The sequence below is a fragment of the Protopterus annectens genome, chromosome 7.part0, assembly GCF_019279795.1.
Source record: "Protopterus annectens isolate FY-2018-M chromosome 7.part0, PAN1.0, whole genome shotgun sequence".
Classification (NCBI taxonomy): domain Eukaryota; kingdom Metazoa; phylum Chordata; order Ceratodontiformes; family Protopteridae; genus Protopterus; species Protopterus annectens.
In genome coordinates this window covers 1,111,927,095-1,111,944,360 of record NC_056739.1, presented here as the reverse complement: position 1 = coordinate 1,111,944,360, position 17,266 = coordinate 1,111,927,095, and the positions used below count along the sequence as shown (strand labels likewise).

The 17,266-nt window shown below is 42.9% G+C and overlaps 1 protein-coding gene across 1 annotated transcript in view; it reads left to right on the top strand.

Annotated features, from left to right (window-relative positions):
- The window catches only part of UACA (uveal autoantigen with coiled-coil domains and ankyrin repeats), an 845,278-nt gene that overhangs the window by 161,323 nt on the left and 666,689 nt on the right, over positions 1 to 17,266 (top strand). The window lies entirely within an intron of this gene.

Below are 17,266 nucleotides of genomic sequence, written 5' to 3'. Positions count from 1 at the left end.
TTACACTGCTGTAATGTTTGCACAGTCCCCACTGCAGCAGTCTTGCCACATTATTATGCCGTTCAGTATATAGGCCCTCTGCCGTTATTGTATTGCACTCTGCAACAAGATATGCGATTGTTTCCAGTTCTGTTTTTACAGAATATACATTTGTCTGTTTTTCCCACATGCTCAATGTCCTTTGTAAACCAAAATATGCGTAGTCTGCTATCCTTGTTCGCCAATATTAGCTTCCATCTCTTTTGTTTAAATTCACCTCTCCTTAACCATTCCTGTGCAGATCTTGATCAACATAAGGTTGTTCCAGGAGTTTTCTGGAATTGCAACTATATTTTGTGCATTTTTCACATTTCCTTTTTTTATCTAATCCTTCTTATTCTTTCTTTTTTTTTTTTCTTTTTTTGGCACATTCGGTTGCTGCCTGATTTTATCGACTTCTGGTTTGGTTTCCATTCCCCCTTGACACCAATATGCTTCTGCTGAACTAAGCAAGAAAGTCATCTTTGACTTTTCTTCTCATTTTGAAAACTTTCACTATGTTTGGATCTGATGAGTTCAGCTGATGTGTGCAGTCCTACGACTGCAGATCTGTACATGTAATCAGTTTTGAGATGGTCTTTACCTCCTTCACAGCAAGGGATGTGTAATCTTAGCGCACATTAATTTTTATATATTATTTAAGCGTCCGGCATTTTTCTTGTTTTCTTGTCCAACTAATCCAATATCTTTTGGGGCCAGTCAGTCACCCCAAAATTTTAAGTTGGAACAGGAAGAACAAATTGGTTTATAGCTTGTACTTTACTAGATGTCAGGGTTATTTACAATATAAATGTCTTTTAAAATATTCCTTACTGAGTTTTGTTTGCATTTGTTCATATTTTGTCGATCCTTCATTAATTCCCCAAGGATTTGTGCACACACTCCTGCTCAATTTCCTTTATATCGCATTCATGTCCCAGACCGATATTTTCTTTGTGCTGCACCTTTCCTGCTTTAAACGTTACCTCTGCACATTTATCAAGACCAAATTACATTCTTGTATCATCTGACAAACTTTTGACCACTTCAGTTGTGCTTTCAGCTCCTCATCTGAAGAACTGTGCAGTTTTAAATAATCTACAAAAAGATGATCAGAAGTCTTTATACTTTGTTTTCTGGGAGCCAGATTGTAACCATGACCTAATCTGTTAAGTAGACAGCTTAATAGGTTAAGGGTAAAACAAAAGAGCAAGGGTACCGAGTCACCCAGCGATATCCCCTTTGAAGTTTTACCATTGGAATAATAGTTTGTCCTGCATCGTGGCTTAGCTGCAATTTCATGGTCACTGTAATGTAATCCATCAATGTGTAGGGTGTCTTGCACATCTGTAAGCTCTCATTTATCCATGAATGTGGGATGCTGTCAAATGCTTATTTTGTAATATATCCACGCCATACCTAGATTCTTTGACCTTTTACAATTCTCCGTTATAACTTAATTTAACAACAAATGATCCTTTGTTCCATATGGCTTTCTTTTTTTACCCTTTTGTTCTATTGCCATGATTTGAGTTTTCTTGAAAATCACTATAAACTGTTGGCATCAATATATAGTTTACACATCATCTGAAGGCAAGTTATTGGTCTAGGATAGCATGTGGGTTCACTTTTGAGGAGGAGTATAATTTTTCCTGTTAACCAGGTTGATGTCTTTTGAGCATGAACATACAAGCAGTTCTTAACTAAATCTTAATGTAAAGATGTTAATACTTTTAGCCAGAAGTTAGATACTGCATATGAGCCTGGGTTTTCCAATTCTGAGCTTTTCATCATGTTTCAACTTCTCTGTTCACTACTTCATCCCATTTCATATCACACACATTTGAACTTCTTACTATTTTTTTTACACCTTTCCATTCAGCAGATCTTCAGCATGAGCTCCTTAAATTATCTGGAGTGTCTGAAAGCAGTCTATCTCGTTCTGTGTCTCCTGCAAGCTCCTGTAGATGGTTTATGCCTGGCCTAGAAAGCTGTAAACATCCCAGTCCTGCTTCATATATTACACACCTGTAAAACTGGTAGTAACACCAGAATGGGATCGAGAGATTTAAATGTATGTTGCAAAATAACAGGTGTCACCTCCAAAGGACTTCTGCTTTCTGTAAAGCAAAGTATGTTTTTCACAGTCTTCCTATTTAAGTTAGACAAATAGTGGGAAACTAAATATTAAGCCTATCCTTTGTAGATAAGGTGAATAACTAGTTTTATATTCCTGTGGGACAGCAGTGGCTTAGCTTCATAGGTGTGTACTAGGCTAATGGCCCTGGGGCCTTTACAAGCCTAGCCACAGGATTACCCTGGCATAGTGCTTACACGACCTTAGTTCCCAGTGCTTCTGTCTAGTAGAGCCACTGGAGTTTTCCCTGGGTTGAATTTTCTGTTTCCCATCCACTCATCAAGATTTCTCTTGAAGAGGGTCAGCAAGGTGCTCTGCTTAACATGTATGGGAAGTCTGTTCCATACCATGGGCAGTCTCTGGGATATGAACCTGTCCCTCCAGCAGCATGTTCTGTTAATTGTGGTAATGAGGTTGAGGTCTCTAAGAGGGTGTGGTGTGGAGGGATTGGGATTTCTTTAGATGTAGCATTTCTAATGGAGCTGAGTCAGACATGGCTTTGTAAGTCAAGCAGAGATCCCCTCTAAGTAGGTGATATGAGACAGAGAATAGTTGTTTTTTTGTCTGTCCATATAGGACAAGTGTTTAAAGCCTAGGATTCTCTTTGTGAGGTACTTTTGCAGCCTCTCCAGTTGTTGCAGGTTTCTAGTGAGGTACATGCCAAATGGGGCATTGTACTCGATTGGCCTATTGAGGGAAGAGTAGAGGGGAGACAATGACCTCTTTCTTCCTGGATACAAAACCCTTAGTAATGAGATGTGCCACATAGAAGGACTTTCTAACCACAGTGGCAATGTGGTGATCAAAAGAGAGGTTGCTGTCAACCTGTGTTCCCAGATCTCTTATAATGTCTTCTGTGTTCAGTGGACTATCATCAATGTGGTAATTCATGGGAGCCGGGTTTTTCCCAAAGGGGATAACACATTTTTTGGCATTGCGCTTAAGGCCATGGTTCTGACACCAGTCATTGGTCTCAGTGAGGCCATTCTGTAGGATGTCAGCATCACTTGGGGAGTGAATAATAGCTCCCAACTTGAAATTGTCTGCAAACTTTGTCAGCCAGAGTCCCTTCGTGTTAGCTTGGACTTAAGAGAAGTAGATACCAAACAGGAGAGGACCCAGGACTGAACCCTGTGGGACTCCACTCGTGACTAGTCGACAGTCTGACTTGGAGTCAGCTACTTTCACACTGTGGGTTCCATCTGTGAGCCAGTTTGCAACCCACCTAGTGATACAGGGGTTCATGCCAAACTTTGAGTTTTTCTATGATTCCTGAGTGGGGAATGGTATCAAAAGCCTTGGCCAGATCAAGTTAGGCTCTATGAACTACCTTGCCTTCATCCACAGCTCTGGTGACTAACTCAAAGAAGTTGACCGTGTTGAACAAACAATGATCTACCCTTCACAAAACCAAACTGTGTGGGATACAGAGTTTGGAGATTTCCTATATCCTTGTTTATTAGGTCCATGATGATGCGTTCCATAGCTTTGCCTATCAGACTCGTCACGCTAATGGGGCGATAGTTCCCAGGGTTTGTAATTGCTCCTTCTTTGTGGAGAGGGGTTGACTGTAGCAGTGCACCATTCGGTAGGGACAAAGCTTGAGGTGAGGCTGTGATCGAACAGGGCACACAGGTGAGGTGCCAATTCACTCTGTAGTTCATGTAGGACACATCCAGGGATATTGTCAGGTCCCATAGAAGATGTGTTCTTGGCCTTGGACAGTGCTGTTTTAACCTGTGCACCAGTGATACTGGGTGCTTCGCAGTCTACTGGTATTGTGATTGGTCCTTCAAATGCCTTAGCTGGTCACAAGTAGCTCGAGCTGACTAAAAGACAATTCTGGATGAAAGGCCTTCAGAACATTCCTGCTTGCAGAAATAGGTAGGCTGAGCCCTGAGAGAGAACTACGCTAGGAACAACAAAACCTATATGTCCACCCTGGCATTCAAAATGGCCAAAATCGAAGGGAATGGAGGGAATGAGTGGCCACTGCAGCACTGATCATTTGAACATCTAATATTATTGTAAGTTCAACTTGCAAAATTGTACTATGTTCATCATATTGATCACTGTTGCAGTAGCTTTAGCTGTATGGATAGAGTACCATAGTTTTCTCTTTCCACCTCACAAATGTAGACAAGTTCAGAAACCCCCAGGAGAATTATCATAGCAAAGCTTGATCTGAATCTAGAGAAGGAATCATGCTTGTAGTGCTTTGTAAAAGTATGTACATAGACCAAGTAACAACTTCTAGAGTATTATTAGAATCCAACCCTTTCCAAAAAGCCATAGATGAAGCCAAGGCTCTGGTAGTGAGGCCCTTTACCATGCCTAAAATTGATTTATTATGGTGAATACAACACAGGTAACAGCCTTAGACAACTATTTGAAAATAGTCTGACACAGGATGTTCATCGTGCATACAGCTGCAGTCATAACAGATGGGTTCTCCTGCCATCAGGCGGGTCCCCGGCCGGCCGAATTCCAAAGTCTAGGTCTGGCGTCAGTTGTCGTCGCTTCTTCCCTGACGTATGTGCGACAGGGGTATAAGGGAACCAGCCGATGCCATTTTCTTCAGCCTTTCTTGCCGCGCGGTGCCCGAAGCAGAAGCAGTTCACAAGTGCCGGTCGGCCACCTCCTGAAATTACAAAAATTTTGAAACCGAAGTCTTCTTGAAAGCGAAGTACCCCGTTGGGGAAACTTTTCTTGCCTCAGACCGATGTCAAAGTTAATAATTGTATTTCATGTGGGAAGCAAATACCGCATAAGGATTTCCATTCCCTCTGTATTCCTTGTTTAGGCCCAGACCACGACGTCTCGGTCTGTCGCTTTTGTGCTACATTCAACAAACGCACCATTAAGCGTCGGGCGGAGTTCGCCCAGCATTATTTTGGCAAAACATTTAACTATATTATGTCGTCGGATACTCCGACTCCAGTTTTGTCTAAAAAGCGCAAAGATAAGGACCGACATACGAGGTCCGCGGCCTCTACCGACACCACGCCAAAGCCGACTACACGTGGTCCGGTTCTCAGCGAGGCACCTACGCAGCCCCTAACTACCGACGACACTTCATTGGCGGTGTCTCCTGTGCCCGAGGTCGCAGGCTCCTCAGCCCACACCCCGACTACAGATACCGAAGCCACTCTTGGTGGTGAATCTCAAAATGTGGACAGGTCTACCTCCTCTCAAGGTGTCTTCAGACCTTCCTCTTCTTTTTCCATCAAGGCTTTCACTAAGTCTAAAGCAGCCATGCATTCTAAGAGACAAGCTACACAGGGCCCATCTCCAGGCCCCATGCCTAAAAAACAGATGCTTAAAATGGCTGAGGATTTAATTACTCTTATCAGGGGTTCTCAACCACCCCCGGACAAAGGGCCCAGAGTAGAGGAAGAATCCCCCTCCTCTGATCAGGGCTCCATTATTTCAGAGCACTCTGATGATCAGGAACATTCTTACTCCCCTTTTGAAGACTCTGATGCAGAGGAGTCCTTTCCCTCTGTATCCCCCCGAGGATTACTCATTTGGGGAAACTTTGCATACTTTAAGGGAACACTTCCACTAGGAAGGCCAAGATTATTCAGATTCCAAGAAAAGGCTTAGGGAATTTCTCTTGCTACCTCAGCACAGGCCTCTGGCTATACCTCCTGTCTTGGACATCCTAGATGATGTGTACTCGGAGGCCTGCCTTAACCCGTATTCTCTACCTCCAGCCCCAGTCAAGCCTGACAGGTACTACAGGGTTCCTGACTCGCACCAATTTCTATACAAAAGCCATGCTGCTCACCCAGAAACCATCTCACAGGGCCCCAAGGGAATTGAGGCCTCCACTGCTAAAAATCCATTACCTTCCGAGAGAGATTCCAGATCCTTAGAAAGGTGGGGCAAAAAGGTATATACCTTGGCTACCTTAACCATGAGGGCATTAAACTGTCAGTTCCATATGCTAAAATACCAACAGTTTTTGTTATCACAATTGAAAAGTAAAATGTCACAACCTGAACAACCAGACTTGAAGGAGTTGCAGGATTTGATGCATAGTGCAGAACAAGTGGGTAAACCTACCTTACAGTGTGGTTTTGATGCTCTAGAGGCCTCATGTAGAGCTGCTGTTACAGTATCAGTCATATGTAGACATGCCTGGCTCAAGGAACAAACCTTGCCAGATCATGTCAAAGCTAAATTACTAGATGCCCCTCTACAAAAGGATGTATTATTTGGTGCTAATGCTGAGGAGGTATTAAGGAAAATGGAGGAAAAGGCTAAATCAATGCAAACTGTGAAAGATTTTCTACAGGTACAACCCCCATGTTTCAGTAGAAATTGGCCTTCCAAAAATTGGTCCTTTCCAGCCATGGACAGACCCCAAAGAGGTAGATACAGGCGCCCGAGGGGCAGAGGACAATCCCAAGGATCGTTTAGAGGCAGACAATGGCAAGCTCCTACACAAAGAGGTGGTGAGGATAACTCGCAACCATTCAGAAAGCAAGCCCAATGACTTCCCCTTTGCATGCCAAGCAAGACTCAAATGGCAGCACCCTTAGGCGGAAAACTGGCATTATTTTCAAAAAATTGGCATATTGTCACAAAAGACAAATGGATCCTGGACATTATAAACAGAGGCTACAGATTCCATTTTCACACCCTTCCAAAAATGAGAGGCATGCCAAACCTGCCACACAATCAAAGGGCAGAGGCACAAAGGCAAATTACAGATCTCATAGACATGAAAGCTATTCAAGAGGTACCTACGCACGAACAAGGTCAAGGTTTTTATTCCAGTACCAGGAATAAAGATTGGAGACCTATTTTGGACCTATCCATCCTAAACACATTTCTACTCGTACCAAAATTCAAGATGCTCACTCTACAGCAGCTTCTTCCCATGCTGGGCAAGGAGTCTTGGCTGGTAACATTGGACCTCAAGGAGGCATACCTGCATGTCCCAATCAGACAAAATTGCAGAAGATACCTCAGATTTCTTGCAGGTTCAACCCATTATCAATTCTCTGCATTGCCCTTTGGCTTATCTACTGCGCCCAGAGTATTCACGAAATGCCTGGCATCAGTAATTGCCTACTGCAGACTTCAAGGGATACAAATATACCCCTATTTGGACGACTGCCTGATCCAAGCGGACAGCAAGCACATTCTTCTGAAACATCTGGCTTATGTAATAATGTTGTTGAACTCTGGGATACACAGTCAACAAAGAGAAATCAAAGCTAATACCCTCTCGGAAAATAATTTTCCTGGGTGCCAACTTGGACACAAACACCCAGATGGCCTACCTCACACCAGAGAAGCAGGGGCAACTAACTCAATACTTCAGAGCACTAGCAAATTGGACCAGGCTGACTGTAAGGAAAATCCTGCAGGCTCTGGGATTCATGGCATCATGCATCTTACTAATCCCATGTGCAAAGCTGCATATGAGGAAACTTCAATGGTACCTGAAAAACCTATGGTCTCAACACAGCCACAGTTTGGAAACAATAATACCACTAATTCCATGTCTTCAAAAGGAATTTCTGTGGTGGGCTCAAGCATGCCAAACAAACACAGGTCTCCCATTCAGCAAGCCTCAAGCAAATCACATCATCACAACAGATGCCTCGGACTACGCCTGGGGGCCGCACATGACAGATCGGTGCATTCAGGGCAAATGGTCCCAAAAAGAAAAGCACCTTCACATCAATCAAAAGGAAATGCTAGCAGTAATAAATGCTATTATAGCTTTCAAAGACCTTCTGCAACCAGGTCAACTATTAATAAGAACGGACAACACCACAGTTATGTGGTACATAAACAAACCGGGAGGAACACATTCATACCCCCTATGCAGACTGGCCATGTCACTTTGGAGCATGGCCATGGACTTACAAATCGCACTACAAGCACAGTACTTGCCAGGCAAGGAAAACACGCTGGCAGACAACCTAAGCAGAAATATGACAGATCCACACGAATGGAAGTTGCATCCTCAAGTTTTTACAGAGATAATCCAAGCATGGGGAAGGCCAGACATAGATCTCTTTGCCTCCCACAAAAATCACCAATTGACAAAATTCTGCTCAAGGATTTTCCATCCAAAAGCCTGGAGAGTGGACGCTCTCTCTTTCATTTGGACATCAATGTCAGTTTATGCCTTCCCACCTCTTCCTCTGCTGCCCAAAGTTCTATTGAAAACCAGAGCAGACGGACCAGAGATGATTCTCATTGCTCCAGACTGGCCAAGACAACACTGGTACCCACTCCTGAGGAGCCTGACGCATTCCCCACCATGGACCCTGCCTCTAATGCCTCTTCTCCTGACTCAGCACAGCTTCAAAACTCTTCACAGTCAGCTAAAAACACTCAATCTAGCCGCATGGAAGATTCCTTAGCATCACAACAGACCCTACTCTCCAAGGAGGTGCAGGATGTCATTTTGGAGGCCAGAAGGCCGTCTACTAGGAAAGCTTACTCCGCAAAATGGAAACGGTTTTGTGTCTGGAATGAAAAAGGGCCAGGATCCTGGAAAACTGAATTTACCTCAAATATTACAGTATCTAGCTGAGCTGCTAAGCAGTGGACTTTCATTCTCCTCCATCAAAATCCATGCCTCAGCCATTTCTGCAGAATACAGCACTGATCCACCCTTATTCTCTCACCCCCTCTTAAGACAGTTCCTCAGAGGGGCTAAGAATCTAAAACCCCCAAGGAAACAACCAATACCTGCTTGGCATCTCAATTTCATTCTGGAAAAACTGACCTTGCCTCCTTTTGAACCAGCTGCCTCATCAGATTTGCAATATTTGTCCTGGAAAACAGCTTTCCTTCTGGCTATTATCTCAGCTCGTAGAGTTTCAGAACTACAAGCTCTCATGGCTGTGCTTTTATCATCTTCCATCAGGACAGAGTTTCCTTACGAACCAACCCGTCCTTTATGCCAAAAGTGGTATCCAGGGTAGCTTTGAATCAGGCCATACACTTACCTACCTTTTATCCTAATCCTCAAAACATAGGGGAGAGATTACTACATTCCTTGGACATCCACAGACAACTGCGTTAACTATTTGGACAGAACAAAGCCTTTCAGAAAATCAGAACAGCTCTTTGTATCCTATGCTATAGGAGCTCAAGGAAAGCCAATTTCCAAACAGGCAATCTCAAAATGGATAGCCCACTGCATACGCTTTTGCTATTCTTTTCATGGCAAAACTGTTCCTACAGGCATCTGATCTCACTCCACAAGGGCCACGGCTACCTCTGCAGCCTTTCTCAGAGGAGTTCCTACCAAAGATATTTTAGAAGCAGCCACTTGGAGTTCTGTGCATACTTTCTCCAAGCACTACCACCTTCCACTATACTCCAAATCTAGAGCGGGCTTTGCCACTGCAGTCTTGCAGGGCATTCTGGCTCCTCCTAGTTCCACCTAGTGCCTACCACCCCTTTCTTAGCTTTGGGATTCTACCCATCTGTTATGACTGCAGCTGTATGCATGATGAACATAGTACAGTTTTGTACCTACCATAAATGTAGATGTTCGAGTGCTAATACAGCTGCAGTCCAGGTTTTCCTCCCTCCTTCCCCTCTTGGGACAGGCCTATTGGCTGACATATCCTCATGCAACCAGATTGGGGTATTCATTCATGATGTATTTGCTTGCACTACTGTATTTTGATTATATGGCATTGCTTTATTACACTAACTTATGTATTGCCTTCCTTCTGGGGGCACCTGACATCTGGGGCAAAAGAAAATGGCGTTGGCTGGTTCTTTTATACCCCTGTCGCACTGATGTCAGGGAAGAAGCGACGACAACCGACGCCGGACCTAGACTTTGGAATTCGGCTGACCGAGGACCCGCCTGATGGCAGGAGAACCCATCTGTTATGACTGCAGCTGTATTAGCACTCGAACATCTACATTTATGGTAGGTACAAAACTGTACTTTATCCCATCTTGTTATCTTCCCAAGAAATAATCATCGAAGATCTGACAGATGTAGTTTTGTCAAGATGGTGCCAGAGTTGTCTGTGGATATCCAAGGTGTATGGCACATTCTTTCTCCCTCTTTTTTTATTCAGTAAAGAATAGTGGGAGAAGGATAGTTTGCCTCAAAATAAACTTGAATACCACTTCAGGAATAAAATAATTGGTTCTCAAAGATACCCTGTCTCTTTTAGGACATTGCAACTCAAATACCAGTCTTGCAGATGTCAGAACAATCCATAAACAATCTGTAAAACCGTTTTCCAGGTTAAGAAACTCAAGTCAGCCAGATTGAGTGGTTCATACGAACCAAATGTTGGCTTCTCTATCAGAAAATTAAGATGCCAAGGAATGGCCACTGGTTTATTTGCCAGCCTCTTGTGCAAAACAACTTCAAGAATATTTTCACATGAGACTGCCTTGATAAAGGAGAATCTATGGGCAGATATACCAGAATGGCTGATAAATGAACCTTGATAGAAGAATAAGAAAAGGCCATAGGATAGTTACTTGCACAAATATTGTAAAACCAGAGAACAAATCGTCATGAATGGGTGCTGGTTATGTCATTGGCAGTGACTAGAAAACCTTTTCCATTTGCTAATATATGATTTTCTAGTAGCAGTCTTCTTTTTGTTTCCATCAGTACCTGCTGCATATCCTCAGTAAACAGGTGCCTAAAAGGAATTAAGACCTTATCCAGGCAGTCATTTGAAATCAGTGCATTAGACACCTCTGTTTTGTCTCAGATATGTACTGTGTGGAAGCTTGTGGTGTTTGCCTTTGACATTTCTGAAAGAAGGGAGAACCACAGTTGCCAAGGCCAGAAGGGAATCGCCACACTGATGCTGGGGGACTCTTTGACTCTTTAGAAGTACCCTTGATATTAGTGAAAAACCATAGAGGAACATTCCTGTACAAAGAAAAGTAAAGGCATCGGTCTTCCAGGCCTTCTTGCTTAGAGTCCTGGAACAGAATCTTGCCAGTGGATTGATCAAAGAGGAGGCAAAAAGGTCTACTTGAGGAATTCCCTACAGATGGATCAAATGTTGGAAGACCCCCAATGTAATTTCTATTTGTAGAGGGTGTGCCCTGTCCTGCTCAGCTTGTTTTCCCCCACAGTTTTTCTCTGACAGAATACAGGATGCACGTAGAGTGAGATTGTGCTATGAAGCTATATCCTAAGCTAGCATGGGTAATCTGCAAAGGGGGGTACAGCCTGGTCCCCCATTGCTTGTTGCTGTACCCCAAGACTATGATATTGTCAAAAACCACTTTGAAGAGGTACTGGGGACCAAAGATGGTTCAGAGAGTTGAGTGCCTTGAACAGGGCAAGCATCTGCTAGATATTTATGGCTTGCTTCTGTCCTTGGTGTCCCACACTCCTGCACTTTTAGCACTCCTCAGACTGCTCCCCAAACAGTCTGAAGGGTGCAGGAATGGAGAAAGACAGACCTGGATTTAAAGATAACTGTTGTCTCCACCAAAAAGATTTATTTTTTGACAAACCCCAACACTTGGATATGAAAAGATAAAGGATGATGATGCTGGGACCAAAGGGATTTCAGATACTACTGTACCTTCCATGTGCAGTCTTGCCAGGGGTATCCTAAAAATCCTAGATACCATGACGTCCTGAGGTATTCCCTTGCAGAGCCTGAGTGGAAAACCTTTAATAGAGCTACATAAGGATCTGCTTTTTTTTTCTAGTGGAAGAAAAGCAGTTTGAACTGAGGTGTCTGTTTGACATTCCAGGAACACAATACTGTGTGAAGGAGTTGAGAAAGGCTTGACTGTTCTCTTAGAATTTCAAATGCTGTACCAAGGACTGCTATCTCAGCTTATGTAAGAGAGCTCTTCCCTAAGGGAGAAATTCCTGATACTTTGAAAAAGACTCTACAAAGATAACCAAGTCATCTAAATAATGAAAAAAATGTGTATACCGTGTAGCCTGCAATGAGCTATAACTGGAGCCAGACACTTTGTGAATACACTTGGTGCAGTGGATAGTGCAAACGTTAAAGTAGAGAACTGATAATGTGATCCAGACATACAGAACCTTAAACGTCTGAAGTCTGGATGAGTAGGGATGTGATAAGCATGTTTAAGTGTAGTGTTATCAGGAAACTTGAAAGAGGAAGAGGAGGTAACTGGTTGTGAAACAACATAATTTTTAAATAGGGCACGGCACTATCCCAAACAGGTTTAGGTAAGATTAATCCAGAACTGGTCTCCAAACTTCCTTTCTTTGGCACTAGGCACATCCTTGAATAAAAAATCTTCGCCACTTAGGAAGTGGGGAACTGGTTTGGTCAGTCCTTGGTGTACAGCATTTGATGAACAGGTAGAGAGAGTCTGATCTGAAGGATGAGGAATGACCTAACAGTGTCATACTTGCACCGCAAGGCATGCATAGTGACCTGCACAAAATAAACTAAGTTGTTTTCCGTCACAATAAGAAACTGCAGGTAGTACATTCCTCATACTTAATTTGTCAGAACAAATTTTAACGTATAAACTGACAGTTCAAAATTCTGAAAACAAGTTGCAGAAGTATACTCTTCTCCTCATATCTATCAGTAATTTTACCATCCTTATCAGAGTAGGAATTGGAATTAAGTACTTAGCAGCAGTGGGATCAACTAAGGCTGTAGCCTACCCATTCTTTTTACAGTCTAAAGTGTGTATTCGAGGACTGCAGTAAAACTATTCTCCCTAAGTTGCAATTATGTTTCACTATCTATACTCTACTGCATCTTCTCCTAGTACAGGCTGTCAGTCAGTGTAGTATTATCTACGAAAATTGCTCACCCACTGAAAATCTCAGCCTTGCTACAGGATATGTGCCCAAAGAGTGGCGTACAGCAACAGTGGTCCCTCTCCATAAAGGTGGTGCCTCAACGGATCCTGGAAACTATCGCCCCATAAGCCTGACTAGCTTGGTCTGCAAAGCTATGGAAAGGATCATCATGGACCTCATAAATAAAGATATTGGGGACCTACAGACACTGGATCCTACCCAGTTCAGCTTTAAGGGCAGATCCTGCCTCTTAAACCTGGTTGATTTCTTTGAAACAGTCACCAAGGCCATTGACGAGGGGAAGGTGGTCCACACAGCCTACCTGGACCTCGCAAAAGCCTTCGATACAATACTCCACTCGGGCATTATAGATAAGCTCACCAGCTTAAATATAAACCCCTATGTCACTAGATGGATTGCAAACTGGCTCAAGGACAGAACCCACATGGTTAGAATTGCTGGAGCCATGTCAGACTTCAAACCAGTTGCAAGTGGTGTCCCACAAGGCTCAGTCCTGGGACCTCTCTTGTTCGGTTTATATTTCTCGGAGGTACAGGCCAACACGGAAGGACTGTGGCTGACCAAGTTCGCAGATGACTGCAAACTGGGCACCATAATCGACTCTCCAGCCGACACAAGCATCGTCCAAAAGGGCCTCATAGAAACAGACAACTGGTGCCAGAGCCATGGCCTCAAGCTAAATGCCAAAAAGTGTATAGTCATCCCCTTTGGCAAAAACAAAGTGCCCACAAATTACCATTAAGTACAGAAGAAGTAATTAGGGACCTGGGGACCCAAGTTGATAGTAATCTCTCATTTGACAACCACGTGGCCAAAGTGGTTAGAAAAACATTTTATATAGCCCACCTAATCATGAAGGGATTCACATCTAGATCAGGGGAGGTCATTGTGCCTCTTTATTCATCCCTCATCAGGCCCATAATTGAGTACAATGCCCCTTTTGGGAGGTACCTTACCAGACACCTGCAGCAACTGGAAAGACCCCAAAAGTACCTCACCAAGAGGATCAAAGGGCTCAAACAGATGCCATATGATGCCCGGTTAAAGAAACTCCAGCTCTACTCAGTGGCATACCGCCTGTTCAGAGGCGATCTGTGCCTGACGTATAAAGCCATGTCCAACCCGGAATTAATGGACATGCTGCACCTCAGAAAATCCAAATCCCATCGAGCTACGCGCTCGAGAGACTTGAACCTCAGCACTGAAATAAATAGGACATGCTGGAGGGACAGATTCATAACCCAGAGGCTCCCTTCACTCTGCAATAAAAGCCCAGTCCAGGTTAGGCAGAGTCCCCCATTGACTCTCTTCAAGAGGAATCTTGATGAGTGGATGGGAGATCGTAGGTTTACCCCGGGTATCACTTCTGTGTCACTGTTAGACAGAGGCACAGTATACTAACCTCGAAAAAGGGCATAGCAAAATAAATTTAAAATGGGTGGTGAAAGCCAAACACATTCTGGCTAGGCTTATAAATGCCCTAGGGCAGATAGCCTAGTATGAACCTATGAACCTAATACCCGTTTTACACTCTGAAAGTCACGCATTTTCCTGATGAATTTCTTCACTTTGGTTTTTGTTTTTAAAGTAATTTTTTTCCTGTAGTAGACTGTGCAACAATGCCATTAATGAGTATTTACATGAATATATTTTTATCCAATGTTATATGTTTTACATATACATGAATTGACATTTGTGTTAACCTTGTATGTAATTATAGTTATTGTTAAATGTGGAGCTTTTCTCCCCGGGCCTCTGCTAAAAAAGGATTTTTCTCCAGTTGGAGTTTCCTGGTAATCCAATAAAAAAGGCTGCTAGGTCAGGTTTGGTAATAGTGTAAAAATTGTAAGACAGAGATTTTATACGTCATGTCTGCCATTTTAGTGGCAACTGGCTGAGAGGAAAAATTGCAGGCAGTAACACGCACATTTCTACTAAAGCTTGACAGAATAGGAGGAATGGCTGTCGGTTCTGGAAAATCCTTCTGCAAAACTCATAGCATTTTCTGAGTGACTGAGAAACCTCCATGCCCCCCCCCCCCCCCGCGACACAGGAAGAATCAGGAACGTGAGCTCTCCTCAGTGAATCAGAAATCTGAGAGGGGGAAAAAAATCCTGGATCCATCCCTGCATCTTCTTGTTTAGACTCAGAATGTCTTTAGGAAAAGAGGACTCCCTCTCTTACTCTCTCTCTCTTTTTTTAAATCAGAAATTACTTTATAAGATGGATCAATAGCCTGAATGTAAGCCCTGAGACAGATCAGTAAAACTACTCCTGTCTAAAGAAATTTGAGGAGGCGATGCATGCTTGGCTTTCGGTTTCTTTTTGACAGGGAAAATGGCACCAACCATGTTAATGGCAGCAACTGCTTCCCTAGGGATGGGCACATCATTGTGGCACAACAGGGACTCCTTCCCCTTTCCCTCTCCCAGGACCATCAAGAATGGCTCTCCCTTGCCCATTGAGGCTGTGGCTAACCCTCTTTTCATAGTGGCTGGAGGTGCTAGGGTCTGGCTTAAAAGATGAGTGGCCTGAGATACAGTAAATGGTCATAGCAGAGTCACCCAACTGCAGCTGAGGCAAGCTGGGTAGCCTGCTGTGGTGGAAAAGGCTGTTTGCTTAACTTTTTTTTGTTTTTTGTTTGGAAGAAAGACTATGGGATCAGTAGTCTGTTCCATGGTCAAGCAGAAAATAGCATCTCTTTCCTGGGGAAGACGAGCAGTAAATGCTGGTAAAACTTCCAGTCCACAAGTTACCTTTTTTGAATGTAAAAAAACACTATGCCAGCAACATAAGAAAAATAAACACAATATCTCCACAGAACCTGTTTTCAGTTAGTTTTTACTATTAAACTGTCTGAAAAAATGAGTACTTAAAAGTATGCTACCGTCTCAAGACGGTCCATTAAAACACAACATTCCTAGTTTTAAAATAACTGTGCGGAAGAGGAAATAATAAAACAGCAGTAAATTTAAGAAAATGAAAGTTTTTTTCCTCAAAGGGAACTTATCTGCCCAACAAAGGAAGGCCCAAGTCCAAGTATAGATCCTTTACTGCTTCCAAAAGGCACTCCACTTGACAGTTTAGGTGCGTGGAAGCTGGCCTGCTGTTATATCCTTGGTAGGATATAACCCATATAACTAAGGCTACAGCAGCAGTGATCATTAAGCATCCTGCTTTTTCTGTAGATCCTTTATTCTAAGAAATGAAAAGCAGCAAAGCTTTTATAAGAAAGCTTGGACTATTTCAATGATAATGCCTTGCACATTTTGGAGTAATGCCGGTAGGTAACATTTCTTAGAAGACTTGAGGCTAAGGGAATAAAGTTGCATAGTACTGCTTTCAAATTGAACTGCAAGGAAAGCAAATGATTTGATAAAGTAATAGAGAATACTCTGGTGGAATGCTGGCCATGGCAATCCTAGACTTTCAGGGAATAAATGACAAAGCTTAAAATATAGCAAGTAAAACAGAGTGACCAGTGAAGCATTGTATTCATATAAAGATTGGTAGATAGCACATGCTATTTTGAAGGTGGATCTCTGAGGTATAGAAAATGGTTGCCAGTGTGTGGACAGTGTTGAAGACAAGTTGTGTGGACCAGATTACAAAAATGGACATCAAAGCAAAGCTTCTTACTTTTTTTTTAAAGTTTGGACATGGCAGAGTTAATCTTTGTAGTTTTCTACTGAAAATATGCATTTCTGATAACTTAACTAGTTTCCCCATTTTTCCCCTTAAAGAGTTATTGTAGGAGTTTATAGCCCTCTATCTGGAGGTACACGTATTGAAGGCATGTCCACATTTACAGTGAATGTGGACTGTTCCGAGGCTTTACTCGGATCATACACTGTAGTTCTAAGTGATCAGGCCCAACATTTTGGAACAGTTACTTATGAAAGCCCAATTCCTCACGTGATCATAAAGATTGTGGGTGAGTTTCACAAAAGTTTGAGTTTAGCTGCTGGAAGCAGTTGTGAACAAGCACAAGTAAAATGGTTGGTAGTGATTTAAAAAAAAAAAAAAACTGTAGCAGTTAAATGCTAGCAACCCTAGGACTTGGCACATGTTGTACCTTTTGTCCAGAAGGGGAGATCTGGAAATTATTCCTCGGATCACTGCTAATGCTGCATGCCTGAGCCTCAAGAACACATGTTTGTAGTATATACTGCAGCTTTTATGCTCTGTGTGTAGAGGAAACCAGCATCTCTTGTTGCTGTAGCTTCCCTCTTGAGCTACAGTGAAATTTGATTGTAATAATCCTCATAGAATGATTGGAAATGCTTATTATGTGCAGACATGCCTAAGTC